Source organism: Monodon monoceros, unplaced genomic scaffold (assembly GCF_005190385.1).
Source record: "Monodon monoceros isolate NGI ecotype Baffin Bay Population unplaced genomic scaffold, NGI_Narwhal_1 Super_Scaffold_18, whole genome shotgun sequence".
Classification (NCBI taxonomy): domain Eukaryota; kingdom Metazoa; phylum Chordata; class Mammalia; order Artiodactyla; family Monodontidae; genus Monodon; species Monodon monoceros.
The window spans coordinates 78,218,296-78,237,096 of record NW_021703774.1 but is presented as its reverse complement, the minus strand read 5'-3'; the positions used below and the strand labels follow the sequence as shown (position 1 = coordinate 78,237,096).

The 18,801-nt window shown below is 39.4% G+C and overlaps 1 pseudogene; it reads left to right on the top strand.

The window, feature by feature from the left end:
- The first annotated feature begins 2,240 nt into the window (after positions 1-2,240).
- On the top strand, positions 2,241-3,254 carry LOC114898544 (annotated as a pseudogene).
- The last annotated feature ends 15,547 nt before the right edge of the window (positions 3,255-18,801 follow it).

Sequence of the window (18,801 nt, the reverse complement as noted above, 5' to 3'; positions counted from 1 at the left end):
ATGGGAGCAAAGGTTAGACCAAGGTGTCCCTTCCTCCTGCCTTCCTGTCAAGTAAGTAAAACTCTTGATAAAAACAAAGAAACAAATAAACAAACAGAAACAGTGCCAAGGACAGAAGTATGGGGACTCAGACTATGCGGACAAGATCGTCTTATGAGGAGGCAGCAATGGGAGATGGTCAAACCCAGACTCCGATCTATTGATTCTCTTCCCTGGGGGGCCATCTCTGTCCTCCTTTAAATCAGCAGGAATGACACAAATAAGAGGCTGAGTTGAGGCTTCTCTTCACTAAGGGCACATAAACAGCCAAATAGCTGACACCTAGAAGGCAAAATGAAATTGCAGAGAAAAGTACCCTGATAGCTGAGGAATGCAGCCATTAATAAAAGAAAGATAATAAACTGAATTATTCATACTAGATGATAGGCAGATTTTAAAAATTGAAATAGGTATAATATATACAATCAAAGAGGGACAAATAGTATATTAACATGAATATAACAATTTTTTAAAAGATCAAGTAAAAATACTAGGTAGGAAAAATATAACAGTTTAATTAAGGAATTCAAAGAGACAAAAAACAGAATGGATACAAACAAATTTGAACCAGTGAACAAAAGATCAGGTTGAGGAACTATCTCACAAGGCATCAAGAAGAAATAAAGTGAGGAAAAATAAACTAGAAAAGGTAAGAATAATGAAAGCAAAAAGTAGGGATTTTAACAGGAGTTCCTGAAGGAAAGAAAAAAGTAAACAGAGGGAGATGTGGTAGACTGTAGCACTATGCGTTCCCCAATGAACCATACCTCTCACAATGTAGAGTTAGGCCCCCCTCTCACACTGATGCTGAACTTGATCATGGGCTTTACTTTGACCAATGGGATATCAATAAAGCAAGTAGAGATGTAAGTACCTATGCTGGGTGTGATCACGTGAATTACCCTGATTACTCTGACAAATGTAACATCAGTAAACTTGAAGCAAGCAGAGACTTAAGAAGCAGTTGTGTACACTGTCCTGACCATGTGAGGCAGCCTAGTCTAGCCTCCTTGAGGATGAAAGACCCCATGATGAGACATGCCTAGTCATCCCAGCTGTCCAGAGCAGCCTAGTTCCCTGGATTGCCTTCAGCTGAAAGCAGACACAGGAGTTCGCCCCGTGAAACCAATAGAACCTCCCAGACGACTCAGAACCTTAAGAAATCATTGTTGTTCTTTTAAGCCACTACGTTTTGGGGTAATTTATTATGCATGCAGCAATAGATAATTCATACAGGAGGTATAGCTAAATAATGACCAAAAATTCCCAGGGTAAAAGATTTTAGACTGAAATAAAAAATATTTGAGACTGAAAGGTTGATACAGTGCAAAAAGATAAGAAAAAAAATTACCTAATATTTATAGTGGAATGTAATAACTTCACATTCCAAAAGGCAATTCTAAGAGCATGTAGAAAGAGAATATATATCTTACAAAACAGCATGAATTCACTTGACATTAGATATCTAAATTGTGACCCTGAAATCAAGAAGTCAATGGAGTATTCTTTCCAAGGAGAAAAAAAGGACTTCTAACATAGAATTAAACTATCCCATTTAAACATGAGGATTCAATAAAGATATTCTTAGGTAAACAAGGCTCCAGGAACTTTAACACACAAGACACACTCCTAAAAATATTCCTGGACCAAAAACTAATGAATTAAGTTAACAACTCAAAAAGTTAAATATAATAAATAAAAACAAATATATTTAAACAAATATATATAATATATAAATATATATAATGAAGAAAAAAATCTTTTATTTGAAAAGATTTATAAGGTAGACAAACTTCTGGCAAGAGTAATGAGAAAAAAAAGTGAGATGATAAAATAAATAAAACAGAATAATAAGGAAAAAATACCTAAAGACACATCAAGGATCTTAAACATAATCAGAGTGTCATGAAGATCTATATGCTAATAAATTTGACAACATAGATGAAATGGCAGTTGGGGGACGCCTCAGGCAAAATTATTGAGGCAAGAAGAAATAGAAAATTGGGGGCAGCGGCAGAATAGGCCGGGGCAAGTCGCACTCGCTGCCTTCTACCCTGAAGAGAGACGCGGGGGGAGGCGGGTGTGGAGAGCGGCTCTGCGCTCTCCGCATCGCTCCACTCGCGCCCCAGTGTAATGAGGGTCACCCCCTCCCCCCAGCCGGCCCGGGATGGGGTGCGGGGCACGGTTGATGCTGGCCCAGGATGGATCAGACCTGTGAACTACCTAGAAGAAATTGTCTGCTGCCCTTTTCCAATCCAGTGAATTTAGATGCCTCTGAAGACAAGGACAGCCCTTTCGGTAATGGTGAATCCAATTATTCTGAGCCACTTAATAGATGTACTATGCAGTTACGTACTGCCAGTGAAAAATCCCCAAATGCTTATGGACAAGATTCTCCATCTTGTTACATTCCACTGCGGAGACTACGGGATTTGGCCTCCGTGATCAATGCAGAGTATTTAAATGGGTCTGCTGATGGATCAGAATCCTTTCAGACCCTGAAAAAAGTGATTCAAGAGCTCAGTCGCCAATTGTTTGCACTTCCCTGAGTCCTGGTGGTCCAACAGCACTTGCTATGAAACAGGAACCCTCTTGTAATAACTCCTCTGAACTCCAGGTAAAAGTAACAAAGACTATCAAGAATGGCTTTCTGCGCTTTGAGAATTTTACTTGTCTGCATGATGCACATGTAGATTCTGAAATGGACCCAGAACAGCCAGGCACAGAGGATGAGAGTATAGAGGAGATCTTTGAGGAAACTCAGACCAATGCCACCTGCAATTATGAGCCTAAATCAGAGAATGGTGTAGACGTGGCCAGGGGAAATGAACAAGACAGCACACCAGGCAGTAGACACGGTGCAGTCAAATCACCATTCTTGCCATTAGCTCCTCAAACTGAAACACAGAAAAGTAAGCAAAGAAATGAAGTGGACGGCAGCAATGAAAAAGCAGCCCTTCTCCCAGCCCCCCTTTCACTAGGAGATACAACCATAGAAGATGGTTGAGATACCATAGAGATACCATAGAAGAGCAATTAAACTCAATAAATTTATCTTTTCGGGATGATCCAGACTCCAGTACCAGTACATTAGGAAACATGCTAGAATTACCTGGAACTTCATCATCATCTACTTCACAGGAATTGCCATTTGTAAAAGCAGTTTTTGGTACAACTTAAATATATACATAAATGTATATATACAGGCAACTTAAAGGGAAGCTATAAAAACCAATTATAACTAATTGGTTTTTGGTTGTTTATCAGTTCACAGATGAAAGCCTACTGCTAATGATAAGCTCTTTGGGGAAATTTTACTTTGATTTAAAAAATTTTCCTCTATTGTATGAGTTTGGTTCTTTTTTGATTCTTCCCAGTTAACTCTCCATTGAGGACTGGCTAAGAGTTAAACTTTTAAGGGCATTTGATTGAGTTCAGATTTAAATGTTCAAGATGGAGGTATACATTTGTTTAGCTTTTTCTTTTTTAAGTGGGCTCGGCTTTGGTTTGCCGGTATTACGGGTACAGGTGAACCAGTTAATTACTTGGAGTCCTGTTTCTGCGTAAGGCATGGCTTATATTTTTAGTTGATGGGGTGACTTTTTGCTGCAGGTTGAAATGCATTTTGGGTAAACATTCAGAGTAGCTAAGATGAGAAGGCCTTCTTGGACATCAGTCAGAATTTAAATTAGGCTAATTTTCCTGAACTACCTATTGTACAGAATCCTATGCTTCAGGTAACTGCCACCATCAGAGTAGGCTCTTGAACCTTTCCTAGTTTTAAATTTTGAAGTGTATATAAATGTGTGGTATGGGTGTATGTGTATAGAAATGGAAAAAGATGTAATTTGAGTTACTCAATAGTGCTACATACTACTGTTAGATTGTGGTAAATGATAAAGTTTTTTAAAAGTTTGATCTTATGCAGAATTTTTTGACTATTCCTAGTTGGCTAAATGATCAGTTAACTTTTCTTAGCCTCAGGTTAATCACCTTTAAAATCTGATTGTTTTAACTTGATTGTTACAAGATTCCTTTCAGCTTTAAATATTTGATTCTGATTTTGTTTCTGTCCAGACACATTGTCATGGTCACCTGTAATGTCACGAAAGAGGATACCATTTCCTCCCAACATACCTCTGAAATATTATGTAAAGATTTAATCAGAGAAAATTTTATGGTGTGTGTTGATAGTTTTGAGTGCATTAAACATTCATTTTACTGTAAAAAAGGAAAAGAAGAAATAGAAAATTGGAATCAAACACTATAAATTAAAAGTCGTCAAAAGCTCTCTACCTAAACACACACATACACACACACACACACACACACACACACACACACACAAGTAAATTTTACCAAACTTTCAAGGAATGAATAGTCACTATCATCAAAGATGTTCCAGAAAAATTTTAAAGGTTAAAAACTCCCTAACTCATTTTATGAAGCATATAGGAACCAGGTTCCAAAACTGGATAAGAAATACAACAAAGCATCTTCTATACCAGTAAGATCCAGCTGAAAAAATAATATAAGATACTATTTACAATAGCCAAAAAGCAATAAGGGAATCTAAGAATTAACCTAAGAAAAAAGAACTTCACCAAGAAAAAATTTAAACTCTATTAAATAACAAATGAATTTGCATAAATGAAAAGATATGCCATGTTCATGGATGGGAAAATGCAAAATTATAAAGAAGTAATTCTCCCCCAAAACTATGTATCTAATATAATCTCAGTAGTACTTTCAAAATATTTTAAGATACTAAATGTTATATAGAATAAAGGTCTATAAGTAGTAAAGCAATTTTGAAAATAATGAATAAATGGCAAGAGGAAAGCATGAGAGGAGAGAAGTAGGAGAGGCCTCACTATATCAGATATTAAGTTTATAATATAAAGCTGTAACAACACTATCAACAGATGAATGGATAAAGATGATGTTGTATATATACATACAATGGAATATTAGCCATAAAAAAGAATGAAATAATGCCATTTGCAGCAACATGGATGGCCCTAGAGATTATCATACTAAGTGAAGTAGTCAGACAAAGACAAATATGATATGATATCACTTATATGTGGAATCTAAAAAAATGATACAAATGAACTTATTTACCCAACAGAAGCAGACTCACAGACATAGAAAACAAACTTAAGGTTACCAAAGAGGGAAGCAGGGGAGGGATAAATTGGGAGTTTGGGATTAACAGATACACACTACTATATATAAAATAGATAAGCAACAAGGACCTGCTGTATGGCACAGGGAACTATATTCAATATATTGTAACAACCCATAATGGAAAAGGATCTGAAAAAGAATAGATATATATGTGTGTGTGTGTGTGTGTGTGTGTGTATATATATATATATATATATATATATATATATATATATATATATTTAGTTATATATATAACTGAATCACTTTGCTGTATACCTGAAACTATCACAACATTGTAAATCAACTATACATCAATAAAAATAATAAAAAATAAAGCTGTAACAATAAATATATTGATACACTGAAAAACAAAACTCAGTGAAGGTAGACTGGAAACAGTGGGATCAGTTACAATCTTGGATGATTACAAAAGTGCAGGCAAAGAATGATGAGGCTTGGCATTATCCTGGTGGAAGAGCAGTGGGAACAGCACAGCAGGGGTGGCTATGAGGTATATGTCATAAAAATGTCAGGAGGGATTTCTGACTGGATGGATATGGGGGTTAAGGAAAAGAGAAGATCGGGTTGTGTGACAGGAGTTGAGCCTGGCTAGATAGACCAGGCATAGACTGTGTAGATCCTTTATAGGAAGTTAATCTCAGAAAGGTTAAGTTTAGGGGCAGCAGAGAGAATGATGAACCAGAATAGAGGGAGAACAGTTAGGCTAACTGGAGAAACACCCATTAAACTGTTTCAACAGTCAGGTTGAAGGACTGAACTAAGACAGTGGGAATTGGGAGGGGTAGGGGGAATTCGAGACAGGAGATATTTAAAATGTTGAATCTGAGTGACTTGGTAGATTAGCTGAAAGTGGATGGTGAGGGAAGGGGGTGGTTCAAGGAAACTGAGTTGTCTAGCTTTGTTAGGAGGTAAGTGGCAGCAGCATTAACCAAGATAGGAAATTCGAGGCGCACTGTTTTTGCTAGAAATTAATCTAATTTTGAACATGTAAGTATGGATGCTTCCAATTACACAGGTCCAGTGGGTAATTAGAAATGTAGGTTAGGGCTAAGGACATAGAATTGAGAACCACCAGAGTTTGGGAATGTAACTGAAGCCATGGATATGCCTAAGATTTCACAGAAAATCAATATAGAAGGTAAATGTCAGGTGGTCGAGTTCTCCAGGAGTCTGTGGTCTAAAGGCAGAAATTAGTTCTGCCTTTCAGAGGTGCAGGGAATGCTGGGAAAAGTGAGAGTCACATTTGGCGACTGTCAGATAACATCTGCTCTCTGTGGTGTGTTTTCCTCACTGACTGACAATCAGACACAAAAAATATATGCAACACATCAAACAGACAAATCCACTCTGCATGGATCTGCCTAAATATTTAGACACAGCCAGGAAGTGACAGAAATTATTAAGAAATTGAACTTCCAATCACTAAAGGTGATCAGTGAAAGAGAAAACATCTCTCGTTCCATCTCGACTGATGATCTCATTCATCATCGGACCAGTGGTTGATTTGTCACATCGAGAATGGGGAAAGGACAGTTCAACAAATGTGGAAGGTTCTCTATTTAACTGATTGTTTATACCTCATCCCTTAATTCTCCTTTGGTGAATTTTCTTCTTATGACGTCCCAACACGAAAGGGTAGACTGAGGAAGTGAGCAAAGGGCAGGGCATAGGTAGGGTTAAAAGGATACTAAATTTGGCATCAGAAGATTGAGCTCAAGTTCCAGCTCCGCTGGTTCCTACGTGTGAGACCCAGGCTCCCCGAGCCTGTTCTTATCTACGACGTAAGAATATTAATTCTTGACATACCTACCTCACAGGGCACATGAGAGTCAAGAGCTAATGGATGACAATTTTCGAATTGCATTCTTCTGGGTTCCAGGCTTCCTCAGTGGTCCCTCAGAAGCCACAACTCCAGGGCGGAGGGAGGGGAGGAATTATCCACATGGGCAGGGCTCTGATGTCTTCTGGTCTGGCTACACCACAGCAGCTCCACTTTTATCTGCTTTATATCATGAGGTGCCAAAGGAGATTTTGTTTGAGACTATGTATCTACTGCTAAAAACATCCTTGAAACTCACTCATACATATGAAAGGTCCACACATAAACATGAACTATTATCATTAGAGTGGAAATTCACTGCCCTGGATAAATGTTGGATGAAAAAGAACATGTATCTGAAATTAGCTTTTTGGATTATCTGTGCTCTGCAATTCTGGTATCCTCTCTTGAACTTCATTATCAGATAATTAAGAGTTCCCTGTGTGTGAATTTTTATTATAATAATTATAACTTGGCTCCTAGTACTACCCTGAATTACATCTCCTATAACAACCCTGACTTATTTATCTTGATTACATCTGTGGATGGGGTGCTGAGCAGCTGGGCGAGGACTGTTACCATCTTCCATTTTCCTGGTTTAATCACGATTCCCCTTCCTGCAGCCCAGGAACTGTTAGGAAGAGGCAGGGTCCCAACCTTTCCCCACTGCAGAGACACCATTCATGAGAGCAAACTGCCCCCCTCTGCCCAGAGTTCCTGCGAGAGAACTCAATTTCCCTCCAGGTTTCGGCACATTATTGCACACCATTATACAAGGCACTATCACAAGGGAGGGTACCAAGGTTGAGAAGCGGAGCTTAGGTTTTCTGCAGGCAGATCATTAATGACTTCCCTCTGGTGTGTCTTAATAGGACTCCCAGGAGCTCAGGCTCTGAATGGTCTGTAGTGCTGATCTGCTGAGGAAAGGGAAATGGGTTAACAAAGGAAAAATTTCAGAGCTGCTCTAGTTTTCAAAAGAGCGGCATAAATCCTGATCGGGTTAGTGACCATGGAAGCCGGAGGTAGTTAATTATTATTCATGGGTAAGAATATCAAGTTACCCATAAGTCCCTCCTTTTCAGCAATAACATCCAAGAAACGCCAGTCAGAAATAAAGGGAACATTTAATTTAAGAAAGCTCTTAAATTCTTAATTATCTTAGCCTCTGAAGACGGCAGGCCTTTCAATCAACATCTCTCGAGGCAGTAGCTTTTGTAGTCAACTTTTTAAAAAATCTGCTTCCACCTCCTCAGGGATGTGTCACACAGCAGCTTGTTCTCTTCAAGTGTTGCTTTCTCTAATGCCACCCGGACATCCAGCCAGGACACCAGGAGGAAGCATTGCAGGTTTTTTTCCATTTCTTCTCAACCAGAGAAAAGGGAGGATTGGAATAGTGTTTCCTAAAGTCATATTCAAGGCCTAGGTGGCCTCTGTCACAGTAGGAAAATGACAAAGTTTTGGGTCTCTAAATGGGAAGCAAGGAGATCTTATGGAGGCTGAAGGGAAATTCCAGAATCCTTCACTGGCCCCAAGCTGGAGTAGGAAAGAGACACAGAGCCCTGTTGGCCCCTAGAAGAGCCATAGGATCCCAGCTCCCATCAGCTTGTTTCATAGAGGTGAGAACAATGATAACTAAAGGGTAGGGAGCAAAGAATATGGTCTACATGTCGGAATTCACTTGGGAACTTCCAGAACCTTACCAGGAACCGCTGATTTCTTCCTCAGATAACAGAAGAACACAGGAATTGCCATATGAGCCCCAAACATGATCCACCCAGCCTAGAAGTTGCTTTATCATGAAAACTCCAGAGGTATATTAGGGGAAGACATGCTGGCCCCAAAGCCTCAAATCCCAAATGTTTTCAGTGTCCAGCATGAGCATCTCTAAGAGCAAAGTCTCCATAATTCAGAAGAGCTCTTCTGCAGTGTGGGCCGAGGAGAAGAAAAGGAAGCGGGGAAGAAAACCAGTCTTTGGGGAAAATCTATTTTGTACAAGGCTCTCTGATAGGTGTCTTTACACTGAGCACCTTTAAGGCTCCCAATAACCTTATGAATTAGGTATTACTAATCCCAATGTTTTAAATGAGGAAACTGAGAATTGGAAAGGTCAGGCGCTGTGTCCAAGGTCACATCAGTAATACAGGGTAGAACGGAGTTTCTCTCTCTCATCCATTTCATTCAATTAACTAACTGCTAAATCCTATTGGTTCTGCTGCTTAACTGAGTCTCAGATCAGTCTCTGGTCTGACTGACCGGTCTTATTACTATGAGTCTAGTTCAGTCTGGACCATTGCAATGACCACTTAACTGGTCTCCCTACTTGTCTCAATACCCCTGTCCCCACCTCTGCCTGTCCCCCTGTCCCCACCTCTAGGCTCCCACGTCACCCTCCACTAGCCATACTTTCCCTTCTAAAATACAGAGCTGATCCTATTACTCTATGCTTAGAAACCTTCCATGACTCTGACATCTACATGATAAAGACCAAACTCCTTTGTGTGACTTACGAGGCCCTCCATGGCCCAATCCTGCAAGCTCCTCCAGTCTCTTCTCTGGCCACACCTATTCTAACCTTAGACTCCACATATGTTAAATTCTCTTGCAATTCTCCAACATGCTGTTTCATGTCATGGTACGTGTCCCTGAACTAGGATACCCTTACCACCTACCCTAGACTGTCTTGGTAAAGTATATTTTCTCCTTTAAGTGCCAATTCGGAACATCACCTCCTTTGTGAAGCCCTGATACTCACAGGCTTAGATGCTCTTCCTCCAGGGCAGTAATTTATAAACAGGTCCTTTACAACAGTGATGACATTATATCATAATTGGCTTTTTAAGTATATGTCTGTATCCTCACTAGACTGAGCTTTTTGTGGACAGGGATTGTGTCTCTTCATCCATTTATCTCTTGTATTTAACAGTGTCTTGCCCCGAGTAGGCACTAAATAAGAACTTGTCAAATAAAATGAATTGATTGATTAATGAGGGGAATTTTTAAAAACTCAGAGTGAAAAAAATGAATAGATGAAATTAAAAAAAACAGGTTATCTGACTCAAAGCTGCACTATAAAGGGATTTTGAATCCTTACTAAAATGTTAGATTTCTTTTGTAAACACAGAAGGAACAAGAAAAATAACTATAGAATAAACTTGATATGTAAAATTTGAATTTAAAATAGACAAGGTAATATTATTATTCATTTCAATTTGCAAAGAGTATACACAGAACTGTGATAAATTATATCATGTAATATTTCATAGTTTTCAAAGGATATTTATATAGTCTGCTTCATTTGAACTTAATGGCAACCCATGGGGTAAAACAGAGGAGGTATTTACTAGCACCATTTTTCATGTGAGGAAACTAAGGATCAAAGAAGAACTAAGGACACACCCAAAGTCATACAGAGGCAGGGAGAGAACAGAACCCAAGAATTCTGAATGCAAGTTTAGAATTCCTCCCTCCCTACGGGTGACCTCTGATAGCAGGCTTCGATCATTTGACTGACAGTGAAAATGTACTATGATTTTCTAGTTTCCTGTTCTGACAGACTTCTTTAATCCCTTTCAGACAATACGCAGTTGGGTCCCATGCCCCCTCAAGACCCAAGGCAGGTAAATTCCTTCAGGGTCAAGATTCTACTCCCTTAATCTTCCTAGCAAACAATTGGCACTGTGATTGATTCGGTGGTCTCGTTGTCTCAAGCTTTAGAGTCACCTTTCTGAAGACTGTGGCCAGAGAGGGTATAGGCAGGGCAAGGACAGAGCAAGGGTGGGAACAGAGAGCAGAGATGTAGTGCAGGGATATAGAAGGAGGCAGACAGACCTAGGGCGTACAAATTCTGCCTCTACCTACTCACTTTTCCACATAGATGTCCAGTTATTCCAGCATCATCCAGCGAGAACACTTTTCTTTCCTCATTGGACTATTAATAGTGCCTTTGACTGTATAAATGGTCTATTCTTGGGTACTCTAGTTGGTTCTATTGATTTATTTTTCTTTCCTAATAGTACTCTGTCTTGATAGTATAACTTTACTGTAAGTATTGAAGCCAGTGTAAGTCCTTAAACGTTGTTCTTTTTTTTTCTGCAATTCTTTGGGCAATCTTTGTATATAGATGTGAGAGTTTGAGAATTTCTACAAAAAATCTTGGTGGTATTATGATTGGAATTGCTCTGAATTGATAGATCAATATGGGGAGAATTGACACCTTAACAATATTGAGTCTTCCAATCTTTAAACATGGTACAGCTATCGATTTTTTTAGGTCCTTTAAAATTTCTCTTTTGTAGTTTCCAGTGCAGAAATCTGACACATCTTTTGTTAAATTTACTCCTAAGTATTATATGTTTTTGCTCTTATCGAAAATGGAGTTAGAGGTTTTTAATTTTTTTCATTTTTCAGTTCTACCTACTGAGAGCAAATGTGAATTTACCTTGGGGTTAATAAAGCTTAAGCCTCAGAGTTCTCCCTTGCGAAGATCCTTTGCAAGATCTTTGGAAGTACCCTAGCAGTTTTATAATCATAATTTTGTATTGTTTTTCTTAAATAGGGCCCTTTCTTAAATTGTAAAAAATTCAGACCACACAAACTTAGATTCGTCCCTTGTATGACGGTAATGTCCTTGACTTCTCTTAGAGCCTCAGTCCTCTTATCTGTAACGTTGGGATAATGATACCTAACTCCTAGGATTATATTTCTTTATTGTGGTAAATGACATATAACACAATTTACAATTTAAACCACTTTAAAGTGTACAGTCCAGTGGCATTTAAGTACACAATGTTGTACAACCATTACCACTATCTGTTTCCAAGAATTTTTCATTACCCCAAAAGGAAACTCTGTATCCATTAAGCAATCACTCCCCATTCTTCCCTCCTCCTAGCCTCTGGCAACCACCAATCAGTTTTCCGTCTCTGTGGGTTTGCCTGGCTTCTTTCACTTAACATAATGTTTTCAAGGTTTCTCCATGTTGTAGCACGTATCAGTATTTTGTTCCTTTTTATGGCTGAGTGATATTCCATTGCAACATACCACATTTTGTTTCACTGTCCATCTGTTTATATACATTTGGGTTGTTTCCGCCTTTTGGCTACTATGAATAGTGTTGCTATGAACATTGGTGTATAAATTTTTGTTTAAGTACCTGTTCCCAATTTTGGGGGTATATACCCAGGAGTGGAATTGCTGGGTCATATGGTAATTCCGAGTTTAACTTGTTGAGGAAACACCAAACTGCTTTCCCTTGTAGGGTTGTTTTCAGGATCAAATTAACCAACACATTTGTACAGCTTTTAGTATAGTGCCTGGCACATAGGGCTCAATAAATCACTGCTGAAAGATAAAATTCAAATTGTTCACAAGTTATCGGCAATAGAGTACATCTGCTGTAAAATATGTTATGTGTTGGAGGGAACAATTAGTCGCTGCTCTTCATCTTTTTGTGTGGAGGGGCTGCCATTAGAATAACATTCCAAGCCTTTGTTCCATCCCTTTTCTTACCCCTTCCAGGAAAAGAGGAGTGACTCTCTATCTGGCAGACCAAACAGGGCGTGCTAATGTCAGCCCATTTCACTCTTCCCTAAGGATCTACATGCTTGTAGGGAGCAGGTACTCAGTCTCCCGTACTCTGCCATAAGTTTTAAGGGGCAGGCCCCTGTAACAGAGGTCTGAGGCTGTTCAATTCTAAGGCTGCCATAGCAGGGTGGTGGGTAAACTTAATCTGGGTCATAGTACCAGCAAGCACACTTGCTAACAGACCTAAGCACCTTCTCCAAACACCTTCCTCATGTGTAATAAAGATTTTATTGTTGACTACTCAATCATAAAAAAGAATGAAATAATGCCATTTGCAGCAACAGGATGAACCTAGAGATTATCACACTAAGTGAAGTAAGTCAGACAGAGAAAGACAAATATGATACCACTTATCTGTGGAATCTAAAAACAATGATACAAATGAACTTATTTACAAAACAGAAATAGACTCACAGATATAGTAAACAAACTTGTGGTTATCAAAGGGGGAAGGGGGGGAGGAGGGATAAATTAGGAGTTTGGGATTAGCAGATACAAACTACGATCTATAAAATAGATAAACAACAAGGGCCTACTATATAGCACAGGTAACTATATTCAATATCCTGTAATAAACCATAATGGAAAAGAATATGAAAAAGAATGTATATGTATAGCTGAATTACTTTGCTGTGCACCAGAAACCAACACAACATTGTGAATCAACTATACTTCAATGAAATAAAGAAAGATTTAATTTTTGATTTACATTTGCCTGACCCCCGTGTGTCTCACACAATTGGTTCTGACAGTGGAAAGGATAAGGATATTACATACTGCTCCCCCTGCCAAAAAAAACCTGAACATATCCAGAAAAATTAACAAGCCTATTTCTAATTCCCATGTTCTTCTACCTCAAATATAAGTAGGTTAAAAGACAAACTTTAAATTGAGATCAAATATAATGAGTGATTATTTGTGTTTTCTAGAGAGTTTTTTATTCTTTGATCTTGGAAAATTTGGAATTAAAATAGAAAGGCTTTGGACTATTGTGTGGTATTGTTATAGTAAACCTTGAGATAGAAAATGCTTTGCTTGCAATTCTTCATTGTGGAGAGACTTCATTTCAGAATCCCCATATTCTTAAATTAACAACCTTGAGATGATATTTGTTTTCATTTTTGCACTTAATAGGGCATAACATCACATTCATTCTTTTTTCTCCTGGGGTGAGTGTAGAACTGATAAGCAGTGAATGTTTTCTTTTTAATTCAATTCAATAAACATTTATTGAGCACCTGCTATGTGCCAGACACTGTGCCAGGCATTCTGAGGGAGGCCAAGATGAGTAACCTTCAGTTTCATATGCAAGGAGCTTTTAGTCTGGTGGCAGATGAAGGAAGATACTTACATAATCAAACACATGGTAAAATTTAGCTGATCTGGCTTTAATTGGGTTTCAGCCATTTGGTTTAGATGATTAAAATCAAATATGTGTCACCAAAGGAAATTGGATTCAAAATTCTTATTTTATTACCTATTCCCATGTTGGTTATCCTCCCTTCTGTCAGGCTAAATTCCTCTCTCCCTTTGGAAAATGACGTGTTTCCTATAGCTGCAAACATATCATGAACCATTCAACAAACAGTTTATTTTATCATTATGAACCATCCTTCAAGTAGCTTAATTGTTTAGTTTTTGCTGCTATTTCTCAAGTAGGTAGCAGGAAACATCAGGCTGATGAATGAACAAACTAATGAATAAATAGAATCCTGAACTAAGGCTCAAAAACCATGAATTTTAATTTCATCTCAGCTGTATCCCATACAAAATTCCTTTCTCCAAAGCCACTTCCCAGCTCACACTGTCTAAGTTCACACGACACGTAGATTTAAAGGAGTAGAAAACAAAGTTATCCAGGGCGTCTATATCTAGGCAAACCTAGGTATGAACATATCCTGAAGGACAAATATAGGTACAGTCAAGGCCCAAATGAGAAGCAGCTGTAGCTAAATGATTTAGGATGGGGCTTTGAAGGCAGACTGCTCAGGCTTGAACCTTGGCTCTTTTACCTATTAGCTGTGTGATCTTGGGAAGGTAAGGTGACTTGATTTTTTCATCTGTAAAATAAGGGTAATCACAGTGTCTGCTTAATAGATTTGCTGTGGGGAATAAAAGTGAGTTAATATTTGTATGCATGTGGACTGGGCCCTGGCACATGCTAAGGACCCAGGCATATCAGCTTAAACACAGTCATGTGTGGAGGGATGAAAACACAGTCACAGAAGGAGGGATGAAAACAGAGCCCCCAAAGGACATGAAGAGGGCAGAATGAAGTGGAATGAAGTGAAACAAAAGAATGGGCAGAATGAAGGGAAAGTTATAAGACGGAAAATAATATGAGGCAAATGCACAGCTCAGAGTGAGGTGATGATCCCATTGCAGAGTGGAGAAAGAAAGGAATGATGCCCTCCTGCTTCCTGTTCTATGTGATCTTGTGCAACTCACCTGACTTCCCTGCACCTCACACTTTTTCTCTGCGAAACAGATGGGAGGAAGTAGAGTATAGTGGTTAAATACCAGCATCACCACTGACCAGCTGTGTGACCTTGGGCAAGCCACTTAACCTCTCTGGGCCTTAGTTTCAACTGTTCCATGGGGATACTAATAGTTCTTACCTTGTAGGTACTATGGGATCGGGAAGTGTGTATTTAACTTGAGGTCTCAGGATATGTTTGTATATAAAGGCATTTTATAAACTTTGAAGGAACCCACCCCAATAAATACTAGGAATTATTATGGCCTTCAAATTTATTTACCATTTTTCATTTTGAGAGCACTATGGCCTAAATATTTTCTTTCTCTCATCATCCAACTGATTTTTGAAACTAATTGAGAATCTCAGTCAGTTAGAGAGATTTCATAGCTTCTATCTCTCCTGTCTGTGGACTGATTTCCTAGCTAATTCTCTCCCTCTGGATAGCTATAAAAGCAAGAAGTACTGCCAGGACAGCTCTTATCAAAATATTTTAGCACTTCTGCATCTGGTCCTGGCCATAAAATAGAAGTGAAGAAACACTTATGTAAAGCTTTCAGAGCTGTGAAGGAAAAAGAGAGCTCTTATTTTATTGGCTCTGGTTTGTATATCTCCAGGACAGGAAGGAAAAAAATAACTTAAAGATTTAAAGCAAAAAGGCATTCAGTGAAAGAAACTTAAAGATATGACATGAGCACCAGCAACTAAGATAAACAAGAGAGGAAAAAAGAGTGAATGTTGTTGAGTGAATTATCTTTCCCCTGGGCTCTGTTCAGCTTTGTGTACCAAGTAAACTAATGAGCTGGGCCTGTGGGAGAACTCAACGATCCATATGCTAACAAATCAGCTTTCCACACAATCCTTCCCACCCTTGCCCAACTGCTGCGCTGGCGGCTCACATCCATACCAGCCAGTCTCCCGGGCCCCAAACCTCTTCCTCCTATTTTCTTTTGCAGCTCAATTCTTTCTCTCCTAGCCCTTCTCATGATCAAATAGGAAGTGGGTAAGACAGCATTCATTTAATATTTTTGGAGCATCTACCATGTTCCAGACACTGAGCCAGGATCCGGGGTATGAAGATGAATAAGACAAAGCCCTGCACTCAAAGAGTTCCGTGAGTGATGGGAGAGACAAGTGCAATGCCCGTTGCAAGAACTAGCCCGGGGAGGGGGGGGATGTCCTGGGGGCACAGTTGGGATGTTATCACTCTCTCTGAAGGCCTTGGAAAGACAAAAGCTTTCACTTGACATTTCTCATAACAATTGTCTTAGATAGTCCTCATATCCATTATGGGGAGGTACTGTTTTTATCACTTTATACATTAGAGAACCAAGGCTCAATGTAATTAGGTAACTTGCTCAAGGTCACAAGTGACTGAATCTAAACATGACAGCAAGGCCTCTGTTCTTTCCAGTAACCTTATGTTGTTGGCATCAGACAGGATGATAATGCTGGTGAGACTCAGAGGAAAGGAGAACGGAAGGAAATCCTAGGTGAAATTGTGGGTAACACGTGGCAGAGAGGGAAGGCAATTGCACAAAACAGGGAAGAGTGAACAGGAGATTATATGAAGAAAGAGAGAGAAAAATGATGGTGTGCTGAAGCCTGCTCTTACCGACTCTCACATTCAGAAATTTTTCTAGCTGGGTTGCCATACCTTTGGTAGTTTAATCTCCCATAGTGGGAGGATCTGTAGAACAGAAATTGCCAAGTGTTACAAATCAGCTCTTTTTTTTCCCCAAAGAAAAAAAAGCACACCATTAGGAGGAAGCCATGAGAGAAAGAGTGAATGGTCATTGGAGAATTTACATGTACATGTCTTTGGCGGGGAAACTGAAGTCTCAAGTGATACACATCCCAACTGTTCACATACCTCTGTTTCTAGTGATAAAGAAGAGAAAGCATGGAGAGTGTGTGTAAATGTTAACAGACTTTGCTTTCCCCTCTTTAACACACTGCAACAGTCAGAATTATTTGGATTGTGACGGAAACCAAATTCAAACTACCTTGAGCAAAAAAGGGACATTTATTTGATGAGGCCCTCCAACCAGGAAGCCCAGGAAGGAGATGGCCTCTGGGATCCCTGAGAGTTAGGAAGTGTGTCAGTTGCCAGCTCTAGATCTTTTTCTCCCCCTCCATTTTCAGCTTTGTTCTGCATGTTCACCTAATTCTTTCCAATTACAGAGGGGGGTTCTATGCTGAGGAGGTGAGAGTAGGAGAAATCTAGAGTGGAAGAAGGAGGGACTGGTCACAGATATTGTCAAGCTGACATCACCCCTGCTTGGTGACCCCAGAGGATGGAGACAGTTTTTCCCATCCAGCATCCGACTCTGTTGGGAACAACTGTGATAGTCCTGGCTTAAGTCAGATACCCATGTCTGGGCCAGTCACTGTGGCCAGAGGAACGGGAGCCTGATTGGCTAGACCTAGGTAATGTGTGCATACCTGAGGCCAGAGAGAGTAAGGTTCTGTTTAGTAGACATACCTGGTTTGGGGTAGGTCATGTGGCTGCAGTTACCAGAAGAGATGGGAAAGGTTAGTTAAGTGGACCAAATAAAAATATGTCCCCTCTACCTGCTAATCTTATTTTCATAAACATTAGCATTTTGGATCTTTAGAGTACTTAAATGAGGCCCATATGCCACTTGGGGCAAGGACACAATCATTTGACTTCAGGATTATTTCTCTATCAAAGTTGATTTCCAGCTACACTTAGAACAAAACTCAAAATCTCGTATAAAATATGGCGACCTGCCTACATCTGCATCTCTAACCTTCTTAACCATCACCCCAGAGCCACCCCGATCTCTTCTTCATTTACGTCCCTCCAGTTACACGGGCTTTCTTCTGTTTCTAGAGAAAGTCAAGTTCATTCCCATCTCCCAGATTTCTAAGTGTTGTTCTTTCTGCCAAAAATGCTCATCCCCTATGGCTGGCCCTTTCTCAGACCTCATCTCAAATAGCACCTTTCAGAAGGACTTAACTATCATAGGTAAACTAGCTTTCCCCCCAACTCTAAACAATTTCTGCCTCTATTCTGTCTTATTTCACTTGCATCTATCACCACATCACAATTTCTTTTTCATTGATGATTTGTTTCCTTGTTAAGTGACTGTCTCTCTCTACTAGAACGTAAGCTTAATCAGAGCAGGAACCATGTTTGTCTTATTCACTGTTATGTCCCCCTGCCCTGGCACAGTTCTTCATACAGAATAGTGCTAAATAAATACCTGTGGAATGAGAAAATGAATGAAGTTGCATGTATTATGCTACTCTAACCAGCAGAATGAACTTAGGGCAAGAAAAGAGGTTCAGGCTTTGTGTGGTGTTAACTCAGTTTCCTTGATATAATCCCCTCCCATCCCCTGTCTTTTATCCTTATTTCTGCTCCACTTAAACTGCTCAATAGTAAAAGATGCTCACTTTCTGACCAAATCTAATGATGTCTCTTTGATTCATTTCATCTTGATCTTTCTGCTGCCTTTGGCACCATTGCCCAACGACTTACTTGATTTTTGTCTTTCTAATTTCAAGTTCCACAACTTGATGCTACTTTTCCTTCTACTCCTACATCTTGTGCCCTTCCTCGTCCCTCCTTTGCTGGATCCAAGTCTTCCCATTAATCCTGGACAGGCATCAAATCTCAGTCTGTTTTATTTGCATATTTATCATGTGAACACAGTTCGGTCCA